Genomic DNA, 26,421 nt, shown 5'->3' on the forward strand with positions numbered 1-26,421 from the left:
GTCTTCCCACGGAAGTGCAGTCATTCTGCTGGCTTTGTGAAACTGATGGTTGGCTAGTGATCCTTCAGGACTGAGCAGATAAATCTTCTGGGGAAATCCAGCCACTACTTTATTTTTCTGGAGAAAACTGATGTTATTTTTGAGAAACTAACATTTATGCTAGGAAACTCATTTGGACGGTCATCCTGCACCTGGACACCGTTACTGTGAATATTTGTGGAAGCATATTGAGTTTAAACCTGTTTTTTTAAACTTTTTTAATTTTCTTGTATAGAATTTATCTTTTAGAGGAAGCTCTGGTGTTTTTGGGGATTAGCAGGGTTCTTTTAACTTCAAAACCACTTTTTTCTTTTTATCTGCGACTGAGTTTGACTTCTGCAGACTCTCCTATTAGTCATTGAGGCTCACTTTGCAGCCTGACCTGTGGAGCAGTTGTCATTGTCCTCTCATCTTCTTCCCCCCATCCGAAATAAGGAAAATGTTGTCAAGGAGTCTTTAGGTGTCAGGCTGGCTCTGGTTTTGCCTTAGGTGACTTTGCTCTAGCCATATTTGGTTCCTCAGACTGCTCATCATTTTAAACAGCTCCTCTGGTGTATCACTACAGTCTTCTGCAGCTGTAAGGTTGCCCATCACGGGCAAGAAAGAACCACTCCTCATCCTCAGAGGAAGGGGCAGGTAAAGGTCCACTGCATAGCTTGGAAAGGGAACTTGTGCCCCAGGATTGTTTGCTGCTTTGTGTCGGTTCTCATCCAGGTAGTTTCCCAAGAAAATAAAACAAAAAGTAAAAAAAAAAAATTGGCTTCTCCCATTTCTGTTTCAGTGGTCAGGGTTGATTTACTGGATTTTGCTATTTAATTAATGTTGGCTTTTTCTTTACCTACTACTTCCTGTTAGAGAAATGAAAGAGTTTATTATTTTTCTGACTCTGGTTTTCAGTCAGAAGAGCAGGGACTGGAGGGGAGAGTGTTAATGTTTCAGGATTTTCCCAATTTTAAGATTATGATTCTGATGTTGCTTTGGATTTATGTCCACATTTTTTTCTTTTTCTAAGGCATAATCTAAAATGAAAGATGTTTTTCAGTGGGATCAGAATAAAATTCCTGTCACAGAATAAATTATTAGGATTTTGTTACAGTTGGATATTCCTCATTCTGTAGCTGTTCTTCTGTTCTCTCTGCTTTAGAGGGTACTTTCCTGACGGCTTCTAGTTTACCTGATAGCCTGCTGCCCCTTGGAAATCTGAGAGATTATACAGTACTACAGACTGTCAAAATACTTGCTTATTCACCATAACTCAGACTTTGCAGTGATGCCCCTGTCCAAAACAGCGTCTGTTAGACAAATTACTAATGCTCATCCCATTCCCCGTGACAAAGATGAGAAAGCTTTTGACAAATTTGGAAGAAAGTTTATTTTTCTGCCACTTAACAGCCAGGTTAACTTAACTGCCAGGTTCACGTTAAAAGGTTTTACTTGTGTCTTTCGAAAACATGAAAAAAAAAAAAAAAAAAAAAAAAAAACATGAAAAAAGTTAGCTGTTAAAAACTTTCCTCTTCTGAAGTGAAAAAGCCTTTGAATGCCTATTTTGCTCTATTTCTCATGTAATTAAACATGCCTTTAAGCGTTCTTCTGATGCTGCTGATACCCTCTCCAGGGCTGCTGCTTTCTGGGTTAGAAGTGTTTCTGAAGATCTGAAAAATGGCATTTTAAATTCTTCCCTGGACAAAAGTTCTGTTTGACCCCTTCGCAGATGAGTTGCTCAAGAGATTTAATGAGAGAGGAAATTTGATTCCAGATGTCACCCAAGTCGTACAGTCTTCCTTTAAGGCAAATAAAAATGTTCCTTCCAACTCTGCTCCCTTTTTCAAAAAGCAATTCAAGCAGCCAAGTAAACAGGATTTTTAGAAAGCAATGATAAGGAGGCCTCCGTAAGAAAAGAAAGCCTCTCAAGGTTAAGGACAGTCCAAAAAGTCTGATTGTTTTGCCTCTGGGAAAAGCTTTTCTTCCTCCAGATAAAGTAGATATGTTCAAACGATTTGTGAGTTTTTCCATTCAGAATGAGGTATCTGTCAGGAAATATCACAGGATTCTGGGCAACAATGGTGTCTATGATTCTTATAATTTCCTTGGCCAGACTTCACATGAAAAAAATCCAGTGGTCCCTCTGGATGGTTTGGACTTAGCATCTTTACCCTTTTCATATCTCAGTTTAGGAGTTTGTAAGGAGAGAGTTTCTATGGTGTACAGACAAATTCTCTCTGATTCCAGGTCTCCCTTTTGCTTTTTTTCAGTTGGTCACAACAGATGTTTCAGACCCGGCACAGGGAGTGAAAGTAAGTGTAAAGTCTCTAGAACAGAAAGAACAGACAAAAGTATAGAAGTGTCAGATTATGACTGTTATAAATGCTCTGAAATCCCTAAATTTGCGACCTCTGCATGTTTCACAGACAAGACCACATTGTTTAGTACATCAACAAGCAGTAGTTTACCAGATCTTACCCTCTTTGCAGACTTGTGATATTCTGGGAGGTTGGAACTCTGCTCATTTTCATTATTCAGGCTTCATACATTCCATTAGAGCAAACCATTATAGCAGACATGCTAAGCAGGACCAGAACTGACTCATGAATGGAAATTGCACCTAGGAGTCTTCTAGCAATTAATCAAATCTGTGGCAACACCTCAAGTAGATCTGTTTGCTTCCAGCAATTACTTCTAAATGGGAGCACTCTTTTTCTGTCAGTTTAAAAATTTAAAGCAACTAAAAAACATTTTTCTTTGCAGAAATTGGGTGCCTTTTATTCCATTTGTCTGCAAAAAAAAAAAAAAAAAAGAAAGTGACTTTTAAAGACTTAGCAGCCGCAGTGGTGCAGCGGTTAGCATTGTCATCTCACAGCAGGAGGTTCTTTGGTTCGATTCTCAGCTGAGGAGTCTTCTGTGCAGAGTCAGGTCTGTATTAGAACATCGAAAGTTTAATAGTTCGAAACTGCGGTGGTGGTGCTGCAGTAGCGTTGTCGCCTCACAGACGTTGCACATTCGATTCTCAGAGCGTCTTCTGTGTGTCGACATGCGTGAATGGGCGTTCCTTCGTTGTAGGTTGTGCATTAGGCCCGGCAAGCCAGCACGTAAAAATCTACTGCCAATCATTAGCAGACTTGAGTTCCGCTGTGGTGACCCCTAACCGGGAAAAGCCGAAAGACAGTTTACTAAAGGTCGACCTTTATTGATTGAACTATTAAAACATTAAATGTTCATAAAAATAAAGTAAAACAAAAAACTAAAGGGTGTAGGCAGGGGGGCAAGCCCCCATGCACCCACCCCCTGCTACTTAAATCGCACTACATTGCAGTAAACGGAAATCTCCCCTTAGAGATTTCATTTTACACATTCGATATTTTCAGCGTTCACTATTGTCATGTCGACAATATCAGATTCGATACTGTCGGCTTTCGACAATGTAATATAGACCCGCAGAGTCTGCATGTCCTCTCTGTGGTTGTGTGGGTTTCCTCCAGGTGCTGCAGTTTCCTCCCACATTCCAAAGACATGCGGTATGTAGCTTGAACTTTATGAAATTCGCCATGTGTGTGTGTGTGTGTGTGTGTGTGTGTGTGTGTGTGTGTGTGTGTGTGTGTGTGTGTGTGTGTGTGTGTGTGAGCACGCCAGGCGGACAACTTGACACAGTAAAAGCCTCTACTGCCAATTGTTTTGTGGACTGATGGTGTACTGCGGTGATCCCTAATGGGAGCAGCCAAAAGAAGCTTTTACTGACATTTGCTGCTTGTTTTCCTCTTGAAAGAGTCACAATTTTCAGCCTTTGCCATCACATCTGGCTAGCAGTTTGCCTGAGCCATAGGTGGGTGACTCTGCTGTGGCCATTAGTTGTACCTCAGGCTACTCTTCTCTTAACACAAATCAGTCTGGTGTAGCACCTGCAGCCAATATATAGTCAGAGGGTTAGCCATGTCCTCTGCCACTGTTTTTTCCCTCAGTGGGCAAGGGAGAGCCACTCTTGTCGTTCTTGGGAGAGGGAGCAGGGAAGGTTTTTCTGTTTTGTTAGAATGTTGACCCATCCCTGGAGAAGCTGCTGCTGCCATTAATAACACTGTTGGTCCAATGTTTCCTGTCAAAAAGAAAACAAAAACTAAGCATTTATCTTTACTCCTGTCTAAGGAAATTTGAGGAGTAGGTTTACTGGGTGTGGCTAAGAGGATAATTCAGGCTATTACGCCTACTGCAGTAGTTTCTGGTAAAAGAAAGAGGGATACCTCCTTTCCTGAAGAGTTTCAAGATTCTGAGTCTGGACAAGAGGATGAAGGGACATATGAAGGGTTTTTTCTCAGATTTCTGAGTCAGAATCTGTGGAGAGCTCAGTTTTGACTTTACCTGTGGAGGGGTTTCTTTGTCTGGGACTATTTCTAGAATGCGTCAGTGTTTTCATTGAGAGAATACTGAGGTTTCTCAATCCCTCCGTAAACAGTATGAGCTGTTACAGAAGGAATTTCTAGAACATGCACCCATTCCCCCAGCTTTGTCAGACTGCAATATTCCTGGCAGTCAGCCAACTCCCTTTAAAAAGGCAGATAGGGTTTTTAAAAGTCTTCAGTCTTTATATTTTTATACATTGTTCCCCAAACCCAATCCAGCAATTATATCTTTTGTTAACAAAGTGTTTAGCAGCAGAAGGATTAATTCCAGTCGTATCCTTTCTGATAAGGAAGGGAAGATGTAAGTATGAGAAAAAAAAGTGTATGCTACTGCAACTTTGATTTTTCAGAATTTTGCATTGTTAGGCTCATATGCTGAGATTTGTTCAGACTAGTAGGGAAAGTATGAAGAATGTGTTGTCTTTAACTTCTTCTTGTAAGGAAAAATCTGATTTAAATAGTGTAATTTATTCTGTTCAAGTCAACACTCATTGTTGACTGTTCTTCCAGAGACATGACCACTGGTACTGTTTTGAAGTTGTGTGCATAGCGGTGTTCCAAGAACCTCCCAGAGGATTGTAAATTGAGATTTTAAATTCTTTGGATTGAGATACAGTATTTAACCATTCTAATGCAGAGATGATCAAAAGCATCTGAGAGCTCCAAAGCAGACACCCAAAAAACCTGCACCTCCCGTCGCAAACCAGACAACACATAAAACACAAAATCAACGTGCTGCACAGTCACAGCCCTTAAGGTGAAATAACATACCTAACACACTAGTAATAGGTGACTGTACAGTCAGGCACACTGACGTCCCACTCACTAGGCTGGACAAGGAGAAGGTTACTGTTAGCCGCCTGTCGGGAGCCAGACTCCGCCACATAACACAAGCACTCAGGTCACTGCAGAAGAAGTACAAATATGACTCTGTCATTGTTCATGTTGGTGTGAATGACCCGAGATGTACCTCCCTGGACTACATGAAAGGAGACATGGAAGAGCTCTCTGATCATGTAGCACAGGTGAGTATGACCCTGACCCTGAGTAGCATCCTGCCCTCACCAAGAATTATACCTCATTATAAAGAAAAAAATTATAAATTTCAAGAATTGGCTAAGCTTCTGGTGTCATTCAAAGGGGATCCAGTGTCTGTCAGCCTGGGATGACATGCTCGACAAGCCACGTTGCTTCGCAAGAGACGGCTTGCACCTGCCACCCCTAGGCTTTCGAATACTGGCCAAGGCTCTTGCTGCGCCCATAGTGCCTTTTTGTAGGCAAGGCTCAAAAGTCAAACCCACCTCCATAAACAGCACAAATAAAAAAATGAGGGTTATGCTACTCAACGCTAGGAGTTTAAATCTCAAAATGCATGCGCTTGAAGCACTCCTCAGTATGGAGAATGTCGACATCTGTGCAGTAACTGAAACCTGGTTCAAGGCTCCAGAGAGCACTCCAGCACTACCGGGCTACAACTCATACCACACATTTTGGCCACAGAACATGGATTGAAACAGAAAAGGAGGGGGTGTATCCATATTCATCAAGGATACCTACACCTTCAGGTTAGTGGCACAGCATGATACCTCTGAGATCATCCATATGCAACTAACATCGGGCAGATCTGCAGTGCAAATTGTGGCCTCCTACAGATCATCCTCCATGACCCAGGACCACCACTCTGCCTTTCTGGAGACACTGGAAAACATGAAGGCCCTACCGACCACCCTGATATTGGGTGATTTCAATTACCCTGCCATTAACTGGAAAAACTACTTGAGTGCAAACTCCCAGGCTCAGCGCTTTCTGGAATTTATCAACTCAAACGCCCTGGATCAGCTGGTAAACTCCCCTACTAGAAGTGTAGACATATTGGACTTGGTAATCACCAACATGGGCGACAGGTGTTCCGCACTGGAGGTCAACCTGTCACTTGTTAGATCAGACCATAAACTAATCACTCTGAATGTCCACACCTCACCACCATCCCTAACCAAGGAAACCACAGTGAAAAACTTTTCTAAAGCAAACTTCACCTTGCTTAAGACAGAGGTGGTAAGTTTCAAAGCCCTCATGCTAAAGGATAATGCTTCCCAAGATGCAGAAACCTTTACAAATGAACTCTCTGAGCACCTACAAGGATGCATGGATTGTGCCATCCCTAGAGAAGGAAACCAGTCTGGTGGACCCCTGCCATAAACAGGTTATACAATAAAAGGAGGAAACTAGTTCAGAAAAAAGGCAAGTTTCAAGAAAGAAAGACATCCCTGATCAGTATCAGTAAGAAACTAAGGTCCCTCATAAAATCATCCAAGGCTAACTTCGAAAGAAAAGTAGCCAAGGATTTGAAAGATAACCACAAAGCCTTCTTTAGCTATGTCAAGAATCTAAGTGGCAACTCACAGATGTGCTCTGAGCTAGTGCAAAATAGCACAAAATATACTGAACCTACTGATATTGCCAACATCCTGGCAGATAGATTCAGGGCAAACTTCACCCCCCTCTCACCTCCAAAAGGGCCCACAACAATACCGGAAAAGTGTAGTGTCCCGGAAATCACAGACACACAGGTGAAAACAGCCCTTTCAAAAGCCAAAAACAAAGCGTCAGTGGGGCCATATGGTGTCCCAGTATGCGTCTTGCATGAACTACAGAACGAACTAACCCCCCACTTAAACGCGCTGTTCAACCTCAGCCTCTCCACAGGCTACGTGCCCATAGAATGGTGCACAGCAACGGTTATTCCGCTGCACAAAGGAGGGGCCACAACTGACCCTGTTAACTATCGCTCCATAAGCCTGATTAGCCTGGTCTGCAAGGCTATGGCACGCATCATCATGGAACTCCTTAACAAAAACATTGGGAACCTCCAAACACTTGAACCGACCCAGTTCGACTTTAAGGGCAGATCATGCCTACTAAACCTGGTTGACTTTTTTGACACGGTCACCAAGGCCATAGACGAGGGAAAGGTGATTCGCACAGCCTACCTTGACTTCGCCAAGGAGTTTGACACCATTCCTCACTCAGGTATTCTAGAAAAACTCACCAGCCTGAACATATAAACAAGATGGGTCGCCAACTGGCTTACAGACAGAACTCATGTGGTAAGGATAGCAGGCTCCAGGTCTGACTCTAAGCCAGTCACAGGTGGTGTCCCGCAAGACTCTGTCCTGGGGCCCCCACTGTTCGGCATATACTTCTCAGAAGTACAGGAAAACACAGGAGGACTGTGGCTAACCAAGTTCGCTGATGACTGCAAACTGGGAGCCATAACTGACTCTCTGGCTGACGCAGACATCCTCTAAAAAGGCCTTACTGATACGGACACCTGGTGTCAAAGTCATGACCTCAAGCTAAATGCCAAAAAATGCATAGTTATCCCATTTGGGAAAAACAAAACACCCACGAATAACCACATAGGTGGCAGCCCCCTTAATACAGAAGAGGTAATAAGAGATCTGGGGACCCAGGTAGATAGTAATCTCTCCTTTGACAATCATATTGATAAAGTAGTTAGGAAATCCTTCTATGTGGCCCATCTAATTACTGGGTTTGCATGTAGAAATGAAGAGGTTATAGTGCCCCTCTACTCACTCATCAGACCCATCATAGAGTACAATGCCACATTTGGGATGTACCTCACAAGACACTTCCAACAGCTGGAAAGACCACAAAAGTACCTCAGCAAGAGAATTACTGGCCTCAAACATATGTCCTATGCAGACCGACTGAAAAAACTCCGGTTGTACTCAGTGGCATATCACTTACTAAGAGGTGATCTCTGCCTGACTTGCAAAGCCATGTCCAACTCAGAATTGATGGACATGCTCCACCTAAAGAAAGTCACTGCGAGCCACACGCTGTAGTGAGCTAAACCTCACCACAACAATAAATAGAACATGCTGGAGGGATAGATTCCTGTCAGAGAGACTCCCCATGCTTTGGAACAAAATTTCTGTCTACATTAGGCAGAGCCCCTAACTAACACTCTTCAAGAGAAACCTTGACGAGTGGATGGTTAACAGAAAATACACCGCTGGGTTCACTTCATTGGCTCTGCTTCACAGAGGCTCAGTTAATTAATCAGTGGGGCGGCGAAAGCTGACACACTCTGGCTAGGCTTATAAATGCCCTCAGGCAGATAGCCTAGTACCTACCTATGAACCTAAAAAGTGTGATGAAAGGAGTAAGCTGATACAGGGAATATCTTAAGATTTTTCACATCTATTTCAAAGTATTGAATGGACAAATTGTTGAAACTGATATGGTCAAAACAATATGGTGAACAATTCAGTCTTAAACCATTTTGATTGTGGTACAGTGGGATAAGGGATTTTGCACTTTTCCCCACTGCAATGCGATCATTCATATATATATATGTATATATATATATATATATATATATATCTAGGTATATATAATTAACAGGGGGTATGAGGCTGCAGGGTAGCTTGCCTCTTGTAAAAGCATAGTTTGTTGTTTATGGGTGTTGTTTGTGTGTATGTTTATCAACCAACTAAATCGTCAACCATCGTCAACCATATGGTCTCAGCCATATCAGGTTCAGCAATTTGGTCATGTGGTAGTTTCAAATAGACCCAAATTTTCACCCTGCTTTTCCAAAGGATTCTCAAACTATCCAGTTTTCATAATAAATAAAATAAAAAGTCTCAACAAAATACAGTTAAACATATGTTTAACAAGAAATGGCAAGGAGGTTCAAAGAAGCATTCTGGAAGCTTCCAAAACCAGGAACAGTCCAGTAAAGTCAGGAGGACTATTTAAGAAACTTTGTTCCCTACTCTTTCCCTCCCTGGCAACTCCCTTTTTATTACAGAAAGTCTTTATCGCCACTTTTCATTTTTGGCAACAGATAGTTTCAGACAAATGAGTTCTGAAGATCGATCATCAAGGTAACAAGATGGCAGTGGGAGGAAATTTCCTACTTTACAGGGGGGGGTACATTTTCATCCTCTTGACCAGACTCTCTTGTTTCAGTAGTCCATCACATGCTGTCCCAGGGAGTGATAGAACCAGTTGTAGATGGGAAAGGTCACCCCTAAGGATGTTTGTAGTCCCAGAGAAAGAAATAGCCATGACTGGCCTTCTGCAGGAAGTCTTGCAGGGTGCCATGATGCTTAAAGATGCTAGCACCTCTAACCAGAAGCTGTTGCCGTTAATAGTATAACTGGAAGGCTCTGCACAGGAATTTGTTTGTTTGAGTTGACGAGATGTCATCCCACTGTAATTAATACCGTTTATAAAATATCTGCCCTATCAGTTTCACACCTTGCAGATGTGAAGGTAGGTTTTATAATGTTTTAATTTTACATTTAACCTCATTTACCCAAGGATGTGGCCATTTCACAGTTTGAGTCCATGTATTTTGTTAACATAGTGAACATCTGTCTTTACATGCATTTACATGCATTTTTTTTTCTACAACAGTATCCTGACAGTGCATCAAGCAAAGTCGTACAACAGACATTTCAGTATTCATTACACTTAAGAGCATTGGTATATACATTTTATAAATGTATTGCTCTTGTTTCCCTAGCCGTATAGATCTCTATTCCATATGAAGATATTTGTTTTGGTGAAACCTTTTTCCAAGATGAATTTTTATTTTTTTTCCAGGTGTGAAGTGAGGAAGATTTCTGACACCCAAAAGGGTATTTCGAGCTGCTTCACATGGATATTCTCAAAACAGTCACCATTTAACTGTTGCTTTGGGGCCTATAGGGTACCTTTGGTTCAGCTCGTCTTTTTCCTGATTCTCAACCACCTGCCCCTAAAAGGCCAGACAGGTTCTACACGATTGAGGAGTGTCACAAATTCCTGTATAAAATCCCTGTTGATGACCATGCACTTACATCTGTTGAGTTAGAGAAGGGAACTTCTTCCTTTTGATAAAGATAGCAAATCCCTAAATATATATGGAAAACATTTTAGAGGGCTGTTAATCATCAAACAGTGATGATTACATTTCTGTTAGCTATGTTAGAGAATATGGGTCAGGAAATAGAGGAGATCACTAATCAAGACGCAAGAGCTAATCTCTTAGAAATGTTTCATTCTACCTCACAAGTTGCTAACAATTCTATAAAATGCAGGTGTGATGTCATAAATGCAGCTTCTAGAGTTGCTACCACTAGCTCTGCTAAGGCACCAGACTTTATCTGAAGACATTAAGATAGATTTACTGAGTGCCCCTCTGACTCTGCTAAGGCACCAGCTGTTATATGAAGACATTAAGGCAGATTTACTGAGTGCCCCTGTGGATAGAGATTTCTTGTTTTTAGGTCCCATTGCTGAAGTCTTCAATAAGATGGAAGAGGAGATTAAAGTCACGTAAGGCACAAACAAACTCGAATATGACAGAATTCACACTTCAAAACCATCTCTTTTCTTCCAAATGCAGACTACAGCAAAACAGCAATCTGGTAAAGGTCAGTTCAAGAAGACTGCAAAAGAGACACTAAGCTTAACAGTCCGACTTCCAAGATTCCAGCAGTAATAAAGACCAGCCCTGACTATCCATGTTTTGCTTCCTTTCCTCACCCCAGCCTTCCTCCTACTCACAGAACAGCTGACAAACTTTGTTTGCCTCCCACTATGGGAAACGATCACTTTTGATATGTGGATTTTGAGCATCAACAAGAGGAAGCTCAGTAATAATAACAATAATTAATAATAGTCTTCAGTGGAACTCCATAACAACCCTTTCAAGCACTTCTCAGATTTCAAAAGACTAAGAAGTCCTTATTCTACCTAGAGTTTCAAATTTTTCTGTCAAGACTCCTAGAAGGGTTGCTTCAGTACTTGTGAGGAAAATAATTTAATTCAAGAATTTTTCTAGTCCTCTGGGAAAGAAGCAAATTAGAGGCTTATTCTAGACATCTCCACACTTTACACAAGTCGATATTTCAAAATGGTCTCCTTTCAGACTTTTTTGCCTCCACTTCTTCATTCAAATGCTCTCATGGGTACAATAGACGTAAAAAGATGCTTATCCTATATCTCACCTGTCTAGATTTTCACAGAATCTCCAAATTTTGCCTCATATTTTTGGTCTGTTCCTCAAAAAATGCATTGAGGATTGAAGTCACTAAATAATGGCATACATTTGAGTTTTAGACTTGATCCCCTTCAAAAAATGCATGCTAATGCAAAACCTGTTAATATTTAAAATTTGTCCCCATTTTTGACCCCGTTATTTTTGCATTTGTCCAGATTTCTTGCTCTAAGAAGTCGAGGGGTATGATGCTTATTCACAAATCCCTATCTAGAAAAGTCACAGAAAATGTTTTGAGAATCTCTTATCTTATATTTTCACTATCCTTGACATTTGGACTTTCTGCAGCACTAATGATAGTCCTAAAGAACTTGGCACCAGTCATAGCATTCTGCAGGCTTCAAGGAATTCAGATCTATCCTTATCTAGATGATTGTCTGATGCAAGGTACTTTCACTTCAGACCTTCTAAAGGCCTTTGATTTTTCTCTGTGCCTCCACCAGAATCTAGCGTTCACTCTCAATGTAAAGAAATCCTCCCTGATTCCTTTCTTCAGAATGTTTTTTTTTTTTTTTTTTTTTTTTTTTTTCTCAAACCTCACTGCTAGATCTAACAATTCAAGCAGCCCTTCTACCACCAGACAGAATGATAGCATATACAATCTGCATTCTGAATCTAGCAAAGCAGAAATATGACACAGCCAGAATGTTTCTAAAAGCTCTTGGATTTATTTCTTCAACCATCCTCGTGGTCCCTTATGCACGACTTCACATGAGGAGAGTTCAGTGGTATCTCAATTCACTATGAATTCAGTAACAGAGTTGTCTCAACCAAGAAGTTCTGATCATTCTTGTCTGGTTCAGGAATTGCTTTGGTGGGCCTTGCAGGTAGACTCCAGACCAGGGGGTCCCCTTTGTAAACCTCTCTACCAATTCAGAGCATTGCAGTAGATGCCTCAGACTTGGCATGGCTAGCTTGCTGTCAAAGAATCTAGGTCCACGGTGTATGTCATTCTTCTTTCAGGGAGTCACATCAGTATCCTGGTGACAGCCTAGTAAATACCTGGAACGTAACCTGACCACAAGGGCCTTTTTAAGCCTAGCCATGCATCTCAAATCTCATCAAAGGTATCAGAACTTGTCAGTGTAAGCAGGAAGTTGGGAGATGAACCATTTACAGGTTGCTTTTGTCCATTAGAGACATAGGTGCCAAACCAGGGATGAATTTCCTGTTCCCCATCCAGTTGTCCAAGTTGCACTTGATTTGGTTTAGGAAGGAACTCTGCTTCACATGGATGGGGAAGCCTGTTCCATAGACGGGATTGTCTCTCTCTGGGATACATACCTCTCTCCAACAGGTCCTGTTTGTATCACAGGCAAGGTTTAAGTCTTTATAATGGGTAATTCTGGTGCCGTTTCTTTTGTGGATATACAGGAGTTCCATCAGAGCAGCATCTGATAATGCCCTGTATGCCAGGCATAGATCTCCCCTCAAAAGCCTGTAGCAGACAATACAGGGATTGGGCCTTGAGGTGGTCTGCATAGGACATGTTACGCCCTGTATTCTTGTAGTGACGAACCTGTGCGGACATTCCAATTGTTGGATATGCCTGGTTAGGTACATAACCAAAGGGGACATTGTACTCAGTGATAGGTCTGATGAATGCCAACTAAAGTGGAACAGTGACTTCCTTGGACTTGGATACCATACCTTTGTTTATAAGTTGCGCAACATAGAATGATTTCTTCACTACTGTAGACGCTTGATGGTCAAAGCCTAGATTACGATCTGTGTGTGTCCCCAAGTCCTTGACTGCTGGGTCATCTCTAAGGGATGTGTTGTCAATGTGATAGTTACCAGGGGTAGATGACTTCCCAAAGGATACTATTATGCATTTCTTGACATTTAGTTTTAGTCCATGGCTCTGATACCAGTTGTTGGTCTGTTAGCCCCTCCTGGATGGCCTTAATCAATGGACGCAACCTTGTGCAGCAGCTGTGGACTCTGGGTACTCCTCAAGCCCTGAAATACACCACCAGAGTTATGTAGTGCATAAATAAGATTGAACAAATTGTCCCTCCTTTTTTAGACTAAGCTATACTTGCTTGGGAAGCATGCATTCAAGTCTCTAAGCTGATCCAGGACAGACCCTCATGAGTGGATGTTGAACAGAGAGTTTTCCTTTAGTTTGTACTTCAGTTTGGAGTCCCTCAAATTGACTTGTTTGGATCACTTCAAAAGAAGCAACTGAGTCTGGGCTTCTCCAGGATTCTTTACTAGATGAGATATGGCAGTAGGCACATTCTCAGTAACCTGAAAAGGGAAGTTTCTGTATGCCTTTCAATTTTTCTGGTTAAGATAATAAGAGACAGTCTGAAGATGATGTTGCTGACCTCTTTTTGGCCAAGATAGCACTGGTTCTCTCATCTGAATGAATTGTCCAAGGGTTGTTGCAAAACTCTTCATCTCTTGACTAATCATCTTACTTATGCCGGTCACTAATGCATCAATACCTTCAAACTCTAAAGAAGAAAAATGTAGCTTATATTCCTTTCAGGTGCCAGTTCTCTCAGGAAGCCTTCAGAGCTTTCTGTCCATGAAGTGTACTCCCTTGTGGGCTTAGAGTGACTGATAGTATAGTAGCGCTTCAAGGCTGGGCAAATAAGTGCCTTTCTGGAGAAGGGAAAACCTTCCATTCTTTTTTCTGAGGGATTTTTTTAAAGAAGTTTGGTGATTTTTGGTGGTTGTCGTCAACATTTTTAATTTTCCAGTGCCTGTGCCACAGGAAGGGGAATCTGATTCTCCCTTTAAGACCTACCTTGTTTGAAGCTGTATAGGGAATGAAAGAATGGTTTCAGTGGGAACGATGTGAAATTCCAGTATCCTAGAAAAATGTCATGATTTGTTACAGCTGGATTTTCCCCTTCGTGCATTTGTTCCTCTTGTGTTACCAGCTTTAGAAGATGTTTTCTTAACAGCCAGCAGCATTCCTGATGGCCCACTGACCCTAAAGTCTGATGGATTGTGTAATATCCCTCAGGCCCACATATCATATTTTGTAGTCCAAATCAGACCCCGCAGTTATTTCTTTAGCAAAACCATCTGTTGCCACTTTGCGAATTCAAATATAATCCTTCTGACAAAGACTAGAAAGATTTTATAGATTTGGGAAGGAAGTGCATTCTTCCACTTTACACTTTAGAATTCTGAATTGTGAAGCTTGTGTATTAAAATACTAACTTTTTCATATTTTCAAAAGAAGCGAACAAACTACTAACCTCATTTCTTCAGAGACGGACACATCTCTAAATTCCTTAATAGCTTCTGTTTCCCAGGTAACCAAACAGTCTTGGAGTAATTTGTGCAACTTTACTGATGCTGTATTCAGAGAAGCTGCATAATGATAAGGTTTGCAATGATAAGGTTTGCTTTGCAAAATTTTCCAGAGGATGTCAAAGCTGAGGTCTTGAATTCCCCTTAAGATAGAGATGTGTTGTTTGGTCCCTGTTATGCTGAGTTTAAGTCTGATGAAAGAGGGAAGTTAATTTAGGAAATCACACAGATTTTTCAACCCTCTTCTAAAGTTTAATGGGACCTTTTCTTCCAGTTCAGAATCCTTCTAAAAGGATCAAAACAAACAATCTTAGCAAGTTACAGGCAAACAGAATTTCTAAAAGCATTGACAAGAATGCTCAAAAATGGGAGAAGGGGCTTCCCAGATCTAAGGACAGTACATAAAGATGAAATTACAGTGTGTCCCTTAGGTGTTGCTCTTTCCCACCCTGACAGCCCATTAAATCTTTTCCAAAGTATATGTCTTCATTTTTCTCACTGGCATCAGATAACTGCAGACAGGCGGGTTCTGAGAATTATTCAGAAAGGTTACAACTGGTAATGGGAGTCCCTTCCACCTTTGAGTTGTGTGGCTTATATCCTGCAAGGATATAGCAGCCAAACAGCTTCCAAAGTTTCACAGCACCATCTTCACACCCAGCCATTAGCAACTTGAACTAAGTTGATTGAAAAAACAGGTATGGGCACCAAGCTCTTCTGAGCTTTCCTGCCCAAAGAAGAGTATACTGCTCTGAGGGTTTTGAAAATCCACTGTTGGCTTGTGGTGTTCCTTTGCTGGGGAGAAGTTCCCTTCAGGAGAAAAAACTTCATATTTAAACAAAAAAAAATGTTGATAAAACTTTCCTGTATTGGAAAGATATTTTAGAGCTAGGAGTCTGTGTTTTCATGGACTGTCATGAAACTGTATTGTACTTTTAAACGGGAGCACTCTTTTTTTTTTTTTTTTTCCCTGTCAGTTTAAAAGTTGTTTTAAAGTATTATTGTGGAAAAACTGAGTTTTTTACTTGAATGGGCTAAGTGTTTGTTTTAAAAGTGCTTTTTACTGTGTTTTTGGTGTGAAAAAGTGACTTTTAAAGACTTTAAAATTTTACTGGCTGTTGCTGCTCGTTTTCCCTAGGAAAGAGGCACAATTTTCACTGTCACCATGGAACAAACTTAGTCCTACCTTCCAGCCACAAAAAAAGTTAAGCAAATATACTTTTGCTACAACAGCATGCTAGCAGTTTTCCTTAGCTGCAGGTGAGTGACCTCAGCTGAACCTCAGACCACTCGTCTTTTCCTCTGATGTATAACCTGCAATTACTATGGATGGAGGGTTAGCCATATTCTCTGAGATGTTGGGAGTCCCATCAGTGGGTAAGGGAGAGCCACTGTTGTGGTCCTAGGAAGTGGAACAGAGAAGGTTTCACTGTTTTTTTTTTTTTTTTTCAGAATGTTGTGCTCATTCCTGGGGAAGCTGCTGCTGCCATTAATAACACTGTTGGCCCCATACAATTATAGGATCATAGGTAGTTACCAGGCTGTTGGCCCCGATGCCCTTGCAAGCCTAGCCAAGAATTTAGCCCATGTTCCAACAAGTCAGCACCCTATGCCACTGTCCAGCAGGGACATAGGTGGAATCCCAGGGGTGTGTACTTTCAAAGGGTTAATGAGGTACTCTGTTTTACGTGGAGATTTTCCTCTTAAAATAAAGCAAACTAAATATCTACTCCTCAGATTTCCTTGACAGGAGTAATTTACTGAGTCTGGCTAAGGATTTACTTCAGGCTATTGATCCTTCTTATATAATAGTAAATGGTAAAAGAAAGAGAGATATCTCTTTCCCTGAATATTCAAGATTCTGAATCTGGACAGGAAGATGAAGAGAGAGTTGATGTTCATCGTGTTTCACTGTTGCAGTCATTACACTTTGGTTATCCTGCTGGCAGGCTACCCGCAGTCGGCCTGAATTCCAAAGTCCTGGTCCAGCATCGGCCACTGTCGCCTCCTCCCTGGCGTCAGTGCGGCAGGGGTATAAAAGACGCAGCCGACGCCATTTTCTTCAGTCTTTCTTGCTGCGCGGTGCCCGAAGCAAAAGCAATTAGCAAGTGCTGGTCGACCGACTCCTGAGATTTTCGAAATTGAATTTCAGATCCGAAGTCTTCAATAAAGCTAAGTACCCTGTTGGGGAAACTTTTTCTTGCTCCAGACCAATGTCAGTAAAAGTTAATAATTGTATTTCTTGTGGGAAGCAAATACCTCATAAGGATTTTCATTCTTACTGTATTCCTTGCCTAGGCCCCGACCACGACGTTGCTAGTTGTCGGTTTTGCACTAGATTCAACCAACGCACTGTTAAGCGTTGGTTCGATTTTGCTTTACATTACTTTGGCCGGAGGTTTAACTATATAATGCCGTCGGAACAACTGCTGCCCGGAATTCATAAAAAGCGCAAGGACAAAGAAAAGGACAGGCATCCGAGGTCCAAAACAGACGACGAAGCCTCTTCTAGGCCAGTCGCCGGTTCTCAGTGAGGCGCTTTCGCAGCCCTTGACACCCGCTACCTCAGAGCCACAGGCCGCCTCTGACTCCCATATGGAGACAACTAGGCCTTTGGAAACTCAAGGTATTGGGCCTATAGAAACTATTCCCTCAGATGGGTCCGGAGCTGCTGAGCAGGCATCGGCTTCTGAGGGTGTTTTCAGACCTACACAGCTTACTATCAAGACTACTTCAGCAACCAAGGCAAAGTATAAAACTCCTATAAAGACAAAGAAACAAGTACAGCATTCACCTGGGCAGTCATCCATGCCAAAGAAACAGATGCTTAAAATGGCTGAAGACCTAATTATTCTGATCAGGGGGTTCCCATCCCCCTCCTGATAAAAGGCCTAGGCAAGATACTGACTACGATTCCTCTGACCAGGTTTCTATTTCCTCTGATTCCCCTTCAGAACAGGGATATTCTCTTCCTCCCTATGAGGATTCTGACGCTGAAGAATCTATCACTTCAGCCTCTCCTCCTGCGAATTACTCTTTTGGGGAAACCTTGCACACCATGAGGGAGCATTTCCATTGGGAGAGCCAGGATTATTCAGAATCCAAGAAAAGGCTCAGAGATTTTCTTTTACTGCCTCAGCACAGGCCCCTTGCTATTCCCCCTGTACTAGATATTGTTGATGATGTTTTTTCTGAATCCATTTTGTCTCCTGATTCTTTACCCCCTGCACCAGTTAAGCCAGGTAGGTACTACAGGGTCCCAGATTCACATAAATTTCTTTATAAAAACCCTGCTGCTGACCCAGAAACAATTTCTCAGGGTCCCAAAGGGGTCAAGGCTTCCACTGCACAAAATCCAGTTCCCTCTGATAGGGACTCTAGAGCACTGGACAGATGGGGAAAAATGTTTACACCTCTGCTATTTTAGCTATAAGGGCTTTAAACTGTCAGTTTCACATGCTTAAATATCAACAATACCTAATGTCTTTGCTCAAACAGAAAATGCTTACAAGCTCAGAATGTCCTGAAAATAAGGAAATGCAGGATTTATTGCATGCAGCTGAACAGGTGGGAAAGCATACTTTGCAATGTGGTTTTGATTCATTAGAGGCTTCTTGCAGAGCCGCAGTTACAGGATGTCCTTCAAGGATGCATCTGCAGTCCTTACAAATGGGTTGTCCTGTCGTCAGGCAGCCCTTCGGTCGGCCGGATTCCAAAGTCTGGGTCTGGCCTCGGCTGATGTCACACTTCACCCGACGTCATAGCTGCAGTTCTTCGGGTATAAAGGTATCAGCCGACGCCATTTTCCCCAGTCTTTCTTGCCGCGTGGCACCCGAAGCAGAAGCTGTTCGCAAGTGCCGGTCGGTCAGAACCAGAGATTACTACTACCGAAGACTTCTAAAAAGCTAAGTACCCCGTTGGGGACTCTTTCTTGCCTCAGCCGATGTCAGAAAAAGTGAATAACTGTTTAACTTGTGGGAAACAAATACCTCATAAAGATTTCCACTCTTACTGCCTACCTTGTTTAGGCCCAGACCACGACGTAGCAGCTTGTCTAGCCTGTGCTTCTTTCAACCGATGGACGCTTAAACGTCGGTCGGAATTTGCTGAGGAGTTTTTCGGCTCCGCTTTTGCTTACATTATGCCGTCGGAAACTCCGACTACGCAAATAACTAAAAAGCGCAAGGATAAGGACTGACACTCGCGGTCCGCGGTTTCGGCCGAAACCGCGGTTAAGCCAACCGCGAGTGTCTCGGTTTCGGCTGAAACCGAGTCCACGGTTCTTCCTTCGTCCGAAAGCTTGCCTCCTACCGAGGCCTCATCCAGCATGGCTGAATCTGCTACTGAACTCCCACCTGCTCTTGCAGGTTCACAGGATTTATCTGATACTATTCCTTTAGATATTCTACTCCTGCACGTGGAGCTGCTAGGCCCCCTGCATCCATGTCGATTAAGGCTTTTGCCAGGGCTAAAGCAGCAAAATCTACCAAAACTGTGCCTGCTAAGACCCCCTCTCACAGGCCTAGCTCTAGTTCTCAAATGCTTAGTTTAGCAGAGGATCTCATTTCTTTGATCAGGGGATCCCAACCCCACCCAGACAGGGCCTCTCACCCACCTCCAGAGAAGAGGCCTAGAGCAGAACCCCCTCAGCCAGTCTCTTCAGATGACTCCTCTGATGATTCAGATAATTCAAATCCTCCAGAGGGCCCTTATTCTCCTTATGAGGACTCTGATGCAGAAGAGTCCATTCCTTCTGCCTCTCCGCCTGAGTAATTTTCTTTTGGGGAAACCTTGCATGCTATGAGGGAACAATTTCAATGGCAGGGCCAGGATTTTTCAGACTCTAGGAAAAGGCTTAGAACCTTTTTGCATTTGCCACAGCATAGGCCTTTAGCCATTCCTCCAGTACTTACTGTTGTGGATGATGCATTTAATGATGCTTGTACTGCTCCTGATTCTCTTCCCCCGGCCCCTGCTAAGCCCGATAGGTACTACAGGGTTCCGGACACACATTATCATTTGTATAAGGCTCCTTTTGCAGATCCTGAAACTATCTCCCAGGGACCCAAGGCTGTAGCAGCTACCTCTGCCAAAAACCCCCTCCCCTCTGAAAGGGAATCTAGGGCCTTAGAGAGATGGGGTAAAAAAGTTTATACTTCTGCTACTCTTTCAGCTAGGGCTTTAAACTGTCAATTCCACATGAGTCAGTATCAGGAATTTATGTTAGATCAGTTAACTAAAAAACTGTCCTCGGATGAACCATTAGACAAAAAATCTGTTCAGGAAATGGTACATAACATTCAGCAGGTCAGTAATCATTCCTTAAAATGCGGCTATGATGCACTGGAGGCTTCTTTTAGATCAGCTATGACTGGTACAGTGATCAGAAGGCATGCATGGTTAAAAGAGCAGTCTTTACCAGACCATGTTAAATCAAAGCTCCTAGATGCTCCTATGGATAAGCTCAATTTGTTTGGCTCCCCGGCACAGCAGGTGCTGAAGAAGGTGGAGGAGAAAGCAAAATCTGTCAAGACAGTCAAGGATTTCTTGCAGGTCCAGCCTCCAAGGTTTAGTAGGAACTGGCCTTCCAAGAATTGGTCCTTTCCAGACACCTCCAGAGCCCAGAGAGGCAGGAACAGGCGCTCAAGAGGCAGGGGTCAATCCAGAGGTGCCTACAGGGGACGTCAATGGCAGACTAACAACCAGCGAGGTACTGCCACAGATCCAGCCACCACCACTTCCACAGGACAATCACAGTGACTTGGCTCTGGCACCGCCTACCAGGGAACAACTAGAAGCACCCTTAGGCGGAACGCTAGCCTTATTTTCAGTAAACTGGCACTGCATCACAGGAGACGAATGGATTTTACAGACAATAGACCAAGGTTACAGGTTTCACTTCCATACTCTACCAAGGAAGAGAGGAATGCCAAACCTACCTCCAAATCAGAAAACAGAAGCTCTACAACAAATAAATCACTTACTAAGCATGAGAGCTATAGAAAGGGTACCGTCTATGGAACAGGGGCAAGGATTTTACTCCAGACTCTTCCTGGTACCAAGAAAAGAAAACCAATGGAGACCTATTCTAGACCTGTCCGCTCTAAACACATACCTCATTGTTCCAAAATTCAAAATGCTGACCCTACAGCAGCTTCTTCCCATGCTGGGCAAGGAGTCTTGGCTGGTAACTCTAGATCTCAAGGAGGCATACCTGCACGTCCCCATACGACCAAATTGCAGAAGATACCGCAGATTTCTTGCAGGATCAGAGCATTATCAATTCTCAGCATTGCCCTTTGGCTTATCTACTGCACCCAGAGTATTCACGAAATGCCTGGCATCAGTAATGGTTCATTGCAGACTTCAGGGAATTCAAATTTACCCTTACCTGGACGACTGCCTGTTACAAGCGGACAACAAAAACAAATTAAAAAAAGATTTGAAAAAGGTCATTTATCTACTGCAAGCCCTGGGATACACAGTCAATATAAAAAAGTCAAGGCTGGTACCATCCCAAAGGATAACCTTCTTGGGTGCAGAGCTGGACACATCAAACCAAATGGCATTCCTAACAGCAGAAAAACAGGAGCACCTCCCTCTCTACTTCATGGCATTAACAAAGCAGAACCAGCTAACAGCAAGAAAAGTCCTGCAAGCCCTGGGTTACATGGCATCCTGCATAATATTGATTCCACATGCCAGACTACATATGAGAAAGTTACAGTGGTACCTAAGGAATTTATGGTCTCAGCACAAGCACAGCCTAGAAACCCTAATTCCAATAATTCCATGCCTGAAGCAAGAATTCCAATGGTGGGCTCAGGCCTGTCAATCGAACAAAGGACTGCCCTTCCACAGACCTCAACCAAGCCAGACCATCACAACGGACGCCTCAGACCTCGGTTGGGGGGCACACATGTTGGACAACTGCATACAAGGTTTATGGACTCAAGACCAGCTGCACCTGCACATAAATCAAAAGGAGATGCTGGCAGTAAAACTGGCAATTCAGACATTCAGACCATTTCTTCGACAGGGTCAATTGCTGATAAGGACGGACAACACCACAGTTATGTGGTACATCAACAAACAAGGAGGCACGCATTCATACCCTCTATGCCGGATGGCAATGGACCTCTGGAATGTGGCCCTGAGCTTCAACATTCAGTTACAAGCAATATTTGTACCAGGAAAAGAAAATATACTGGCAGACATCCTAAGCAGAACTACCACGGATGCCCACGAATGGATGCTGCATCCAGACATCTTCAAAACCATTACAGGGAAATGGGGACTACCAGAAATAGACTTATTTGCATCCCCACACAACCACCAACTGAAAAAATTCTGCACGAGGGCATACCACCCACTTGCTTGGAAGGTGGACTCCCTATCCTTCAGTTGGAAAAACCTGACAGCATATGCATTCCCACCTCTTCCTTTGATGCACAAGGTGCTATTGAAGATCAAAGAAGGCCATCCAAGGATCATCCTGATAGCTCCAGACTGGCCGAGGCAGCATTGGTACCCATTACTGAGGAGTATGTCTCGGGAACAAATATGGCCTCTGCCCCTAGTTCCCTTACTGTTAACACAGAACAACTTCAAAACCCTGCATCCAAACCTAAAAACACTGCAGCTGGCTGCCTGGAACATTGCATAAGACAAAATAACCCAGATTTATCTCAGAGGGTTAAAGACATTATCTTGGAGGCTCGCAGACCCTCAACAAGAAAAAATTATTCAGCAAAATGGAAAAGATATCTCATTTGGAGTACTGCAAAAGGAGAAAATGTGTCACTGGTAAACATAGCTAACATCCTGGAATACTTGGCAGAGCTCTTCCACAATGGCCTGTCCTATTCTTCCATTAAGATTCATGCATCAGCTATTTCAGCAGAATACAACTTGGACCCTCCAGTCTTCTCACATCCTCTGCTCAGGCAGTTTCTGAGAGGAATTAAAAATGTAAAACCACCTAGGAAGCCACCATTGCCAGCATGGGACTTGAACTTTGTGCTAGAAAAGTTGACACTCCCTCCTTTCGAGCCAGCAGCAACAGCAGAATTACAGTACTTATCATGGAAGACTGCTTTCCTGCTTGCAGTCACTTCAGCAAGAAGGGTTTCTGAACTACAGGCATTAATGGCAGTACAGCCCTTCCTTATCTTCCATCAAGATAGTGTCCATGAGAACTAATCCTACTTTTATGCCAAAGGTGGTCTCCAGGGTATCTTTAAACCAAGCTATCCACCTACCTACATTCTTTCCCAACCCACAGAACAAGGGAGAAAGACTGTTGCATACCTTGGATGTACATAGACAATTGCGTTACTACCTGGACAGGACCAAGAGCAATAGAAAACTGACCAGCTACTGGTAGCATATGCAACAGGAATGGAAGGAAAAGCAATTTCAAAACAGACAATCTCTAAGTGGATAGGAAATTGCATTAGATTTTGTTACTCTCACCATGGGAAGAAAACTCCAGAAAACATCAGACCTCACTCTACAAGAGCTACAGCCACTACCACAGCCTTTTTACGAGGAGTGGCTACCAAAGACATTTTAGAGGCTGCTACTTGGAGCTCCGTGCATACATTTGCCAAGCATTATAATCTACCCTTATACTCCAGATCCCGAGCAGGTTTTGCCACTGCTGTTTTGCAAGGGATCTTAACTACACCATAATCTTATTACTCCTCCTCCCCAGTTTGGCTATGGTATTCTACCCATTTGTAAGGACTGCAGATGCATCCTTGAAGGACATAGTACAGTTTTGTACCTACCATAAATGTAGATGTCCGAGAGGCATGCATCTGCAGTCAGGATTACCCACCCTCCTTCCCCTCTGTGGTACTCCTAGGGTATTTGCCCATCTTGTAGCTAGCTGGGGGAATCTATTATGGTGTATTTGTTTGTATATATGTACATACATGCTTATTTTTTGTTTGCTCTCTACTATTTGGAACCATTTGCATTTATCCAAATTTAGCCTTCCTAGAGGGCACCTGGCATCTGGGGCAAGAAACACTGAGGAAAATGGCATCGGCTGATACCTTTATACCCGAAGAACTGCAGCTATGACGTTGGGTGAAGTGCGACATCAGCCGAGGCCAGACCCAGACTTTGGAATCTGGCCGACCGAAGGGCTGCCTGACGACAGGACAACCCATTTGTAAGGACTGCAGATGCATGCCTCTCGGACATCTACATTTATGGTAGGTACAAAACTGTACTTTCTGTCATTTGTAGGCATGCTTGGTTAAAAGAACAAAGTTTACCTGATCATGTTAAAGCAAAATTGTTGGATGCTCCATTACAGCATGATACTTTGTTTGGTGTTAAGGCAGAAGAGGTGTTAAAGAAAATGGAGGATAAAGCAAAATCAATGCAGACAGTAAAGGATTTCTTACAGGTTCAGCCACCCAGATTTAGCAGGAACTGGCCTTCAAAAAATTGGTCCTTTCCAGTGTCAGACAGGCCACAAAGAGGCAGATCTCAGCCACAAGGCACATACAGACCTAAGCAATGGGGTGCTTCAGCTCCCAAAGGCAGAGAAGACAAATCACAACCTTATAGGAAACAGTCCCAATGACTTCCCTCTACCAATGCCAAGCACTTACCTTTTGGTGGCACCCTTAGGAGGAAAACTAGCACTTTTCTCGCAAAATTGGCACATAATTACCCAAGACAAATGGGTACTGAATATTGTTTCCCAGGGTTACAGGTTCCACTTTCACACCCTACCAAGACCAAAAGGTATGCAAGACCTGCCACACAATCAATGGGCAGAGGTGCAAAAACAAATTTATGCTCTCATAGACATGAGGGCTATTCAGAGAGTACCACAGCAAGAACAGGGACAAGGATTTTACTCAAGACTTTTCTTGGTACCCAGAAAGGACAAAGCTTGGAGACCAGTACTGGACCTGTCTACTCTAAATACTTTCCTGGGCGTTCCAAAATTCAAAATGTTGACACTGCAGCAACTTCTACCCATGCTGGGCAAAAAGGCTTGGCTAGTTACTTTGGACCTCAAAGAGGCATACCTGCATGTCCCAATCAGACAGTCTTGCAGATGATACCTCAGTTTCATAGCTGGCTCAATGCATTACCAATTCTCTGCACTGCCCTTTGGCTTATCTACTGCGCCCAGGGTCTTCACAAAATGCCTGGCACCAGTAATTGCATTTTGCAGACAAAAAGTAATTCAAATATATCCCTACTTGGATGACTGCCTTATTCAAGCAGACAGCAAGGACATTTTACTATTGCATCTGGCGTTTGTAACTTGCCTAGGGTACACAGTAAACGAAAAGAAATCAAAACTAGTGCCCTCTCAAGAGATAATATTCCTGGGTGCAAGCTTAAATACAACTGCCCAGATGGCTTATTTCACGCCAGACAAACAAAGGCAACTGACTCATTACTTCCAAATGATGGCAACATACCCAGTTACCTGCAAGAAAATTTCTGCAGGCTTTGGGCTTCATGGCATCCTGCATCCTGCTAATTCCATATGCAAGACTGCATATGAGGAAGCTACAATGGTATCTAAAAAGTGTTTGGACTCAACATTGCCACAGCTTGGAAATGATAATTACTCTCATTCCCTGTCTGCAACATGAGTTTCGATGGTGGGCACTGGCCTGTCACCACAACAAGGGACGGCCATTCACTTTACCCACAGCCAGGCAGACACTAACAACAGATGCATCGGATTATGCCTGGGGAGCACACATGGTGGGAAAATGTATACAGGGCACGTGGCCCACAGACCAAATGCATCTTCATATCAATCAAAAACAGATGCTAGCTGTACAGAATGCCCTGACTGCCTTCAAGGATCTACTGCATCCAGGACAACTATTACTAAAGATGGACAGTACTACAGTCATGTGGTACATAAGCAAGGGGGCACACATTCCTACCCCCTCTGCAGGCAAGCCATGACTTTGTGGAACACAGCACTGATCTATCAATTACATCTGCAGGCACAATTCCTGCCAGGAAAGAAAAATACTCTGGCAGACTAACTAAGCAGAAACCTCATGAACCCTCACGAGTGGAAACTAGATCCCTAAGTATTAGGTTCATAGGTTGGCACTGAGCTGTTTGCCTGAAGGCATATATTAGCCCAGCCACGTTGTGAGGTATTCATCGCCCCTTTAGTAGTTCCCTAGACCCTTGTACTAGCAGCTAGTACCCTTGGCCCCTATCTAGTAGTGTTGTTGGTGTGATCCCCGGTGTGAACTTTCTGTTACCCATCCACTCATCAAGGTTCCTCTTAAAGAGTGATAGTGAGGGGCTCTGTCTTATGTAGATCGGGACCCTGTTCCATAGTAAGGGAAGTCTCTGCAAAGGGAATCTATTGTGTTGAGGTTTATATCCCTAGAGCTTGTAGCTCGAGTAGATTTGGTTTTGCTAAGATGGAGCTTGTTCAACAATTCTGGGTTGGACATGGCTCTGTACGTTAGAGATCGCCTCTGAGAAAGCGGTATGCAACAGAGAACAGTCTTAGCTTTTTCAATCATGCTGCATAGGGCAACTGTTTGAGGCCAGTAATTCTCTTGGTTAGGTACCTCTGTGGTCTCTCCAGCTGCTGGAGATGTCTAGCTAGGTACATTCCAATTGGTG

General features: G+C 43.0%; 1 protein-coding gene across 1 annotated transcript in view; it reads left to right on the forward strand.

Moving 5' to 3' along the window:
• The window catches only part of DCTN3 (dynactin subunit 3), a 340,986-nt gene that overhangs the window by 266,828 nt on the left and 47,737 nt on the right, over positions 1-26,421 (forward strand). The gene's annotated exons all lie outside the window — the stretch shown is intronic.

The sequence above is a fragment of the Protopterus annectens genome, chromosome 1.part1, assembly GCF_019279795.1.
Source record: "Protopterus annectens isolate FY-2018-M chromosome 1.part1, PAN1.0, whole genome shotgun sequence".
In the NCBI taxonomy this organism is placed as follows: domain Eukaryota; kingdom Metazoa; phylum Chordata; order Ceratodontiformes; family Protopteridae; genus Protopterus; species Protopterus annectens.